Source organism: Cherax quadricarinatus, chromosome 11 (assembly GCF_038502225.1).
Source record: "Cherax quadricarinatus isolate ZL_2023a chromosome 11, ASM3850222v1, whole genome shotgun sequence".
Taxonomy (NCBI): Eukaryota; Metazoa; Arthropoda; class Malacostraca; order Decapoda; family Parastacidae; genus Cherax; species Cherax quadricarinatus.
Genome location: NC_091302.1, coordinates 30136061 through 30138560, shown reverse-complemented (window position 1 = coordinate 30138560; position 2500 = coordinate 30136061).

Genomic DNA, 2500 nt, shown 5'->3' with positions numbered 1-2500 from the left:
CTAAACCTGTATTCCCTGGAACGCAGGAGGGAGAGATACATGATTATATACACCTGGAAAATCCTAGAGGGACTAGTACCGAACTTGCACACGAAAATCACTCACTACGAAAGCAAACGACTTGGCAGACGATGCACCATCCCCCCAATGAAAAGCAGGGGTGTCACTAGCACGTTAAGAGACCATACAATAAGTGTCAGGGGCCCGAGACTGTTCAACTGCCTCCCAGCACACATAAGGGGGATTACCAACAGACCCCTGGCAGTCTTCAAGCTGGCACTGGACAAGCACCTAAAGTCAGTTCCGGATCAGCCGGGCTGTGGCTCGTACGTTGGTTTGCGTGCAGCCAGCAGCAACAGCCTGGTTGATCAGGCTTTGATCCACCAGGAGGCCTGGTCTCAGACCGGGCCGCGGGGGCGTTGACCCCCGGAACTCTCTCCAGGTAAACTCCAGGTAATCAGTCCCTCAGCCTTGGAGGTGGTGGAACACCCTGAAGATAATGGTAGACGAGTGCAATGAAATAAAATAGGAATGAAAAAATACTGAAGACTGAATACCAAGATCATAGCTCTGTTGCTGTAGCTGTGCTGCTGTAACTCTGCTGCTGTAGCTCTGCTGCTGTAGCTCTGCTGTTATAGCTCTGCTGCTGTAGCTCTGCTCCTGTAGCTCTGCTGCTGTAGCTCTGCTGTTATAGCTCTGCTGCTGTAGCTCTGCTCCTGTAGCTCTGCTGCTGTAGCTCTGTTGCTGTAACTGCTGCTGTAGCATTCCTGCTGTAACTATGCTGCTTTAGCTCTGCTGTTGTAGCTCTGCTGTTGTAGCTCTGTTGTTGTAGCTCTGCTGCTGCAGCTCTGATACTGTAGCTCTCCTGCTGTAACTCTGCTACTCTAACTCTGCTGCTGTCACTCGGTTGCTGTAGCTCTGCTGCTGTAGCTGTGCTGCTGTAGCTCTGCTACTGTAGCTCTCCTGCTGCAACTCTGCTACTGTAACTCTGCTGCTGTCACTCGGTTGCTGTAGCTCTGCTGCTGTAACTCTGCTACTGTAAGTCTGCTGCTGTACCCCTGCTGCTGTAGCTCTATTGCTGTAGCTGTCCTGCTGTAACTCTGCTGCTGTAGCTGTGCTGCTGTATATGTGCTATTGTAGCTGTGCTGCTGTAACTGTGCTGCTGTAACTCTGCTACTGTAACTCTGCTGCAGTAGCTCAGTTGCTGTAGCTATGCTGTTATAACTCTGCTATTGTAACTCTGCTGCTGTAGTTCTGCTGTTGTAACTCTGCTACTGTAACTCTGCTGCTGTAGCTCTGCTGCTGTAGCTCTGCTGCTGTAACTCTGTTGCTGTAGCTCTGCTGCTGTAGCTCTGTTGCTGCAGCTCTGTTACTGTAGCTCTAATGCTGTAACTCTGCTACTGTAACTCTGCTGCTGTAGCTCTGCTACTGTAGCTCTGCTGCTGTAGCTCTACTGCTGTAGCTCTGTTGCTGTAGCTCTGCTGCGGCAGCTCTGCTGCTGCACCTCTGTTGCTGTAGCTCTACTGTTGTAACTCTGCTACTCTAGCTCTGCTGCTGTAGATCTGCTGCTGTACCTCTGCTGCTGTACCTCTGTTGATGTTTCTCTGCTGCTGTAGCTCTGCTGCTGTAACCCTGTTGCTGTAGCTCTAATGCTGTAACTGCTACTGTAATGCTCCTGCTGTAGCTCTGCTACTGTAGCTCTCCTGCTGTAACTCTGTTATTGTAACTCTGCTGCTGTAGCTTTGCTGCTATAGCTCTGTTGCTGTTGCTCTGCTGCTGTGACTCTGCTACTGTAACTCTGCTATTGTAACTCTGCTGCTGTAGGTCTGTTGCTGTAGCTCTGCTGCTGTAGCTCTACTGCTGTAGCTCTGCTGATGTAGCTCTGTTGCTGTAGCTCTGTTGCTGAAGCTTTACTGCTGTAATCCTGCTACTGTAACTGCTGCTGTAGCTCTGCTGCTGTAGCTCTGTTGCTGTATCTCTGCTGCTGTAGTTCTCCTGTTGTAATTCTCTTGCCGTAGCTCTGCTGCTGTAGCTCTCCTACTGTAGCTCTGCTGCTGTAGCTCTCCTACTGTAGCTCTGCTGCTGTAGCTCTCCTACTGTAGCTCTGCTGCTGTAGCTCTGCTGATGTAGCTCTGCTGCTGTAGCTTTGCTGCGGTAGCTCTGCTGCTCTGTAGCTGTAGTTCTGCTGTAGCTCTCGCTGTAGTAGCTCTGCTGTATCTCTGCTGATGTAGATCTGTGTAGTTCTCCTGTTGTAACTCTGTTGCTGTAGCTCAACTGCTGTAGTTCTGCTGCTGTAGCTCTACTGCTGTAGCTCTCCTGCTGTAGCTCTCCTGCTGTGCCTCAGCTGCTGTAGCTCTGCTGCTGTAGCTCTGTTACTGTACCTCTGATGCTGTAGCTCTGCTGCTGTACTTCTGCTGCTGTAGCTCTGTTGCTGTAGCTCTGCTGCTGTAAATCTACTGCTGTACCTCTGTTGCTATAGCTCTGATGCTGTAGCTCTACT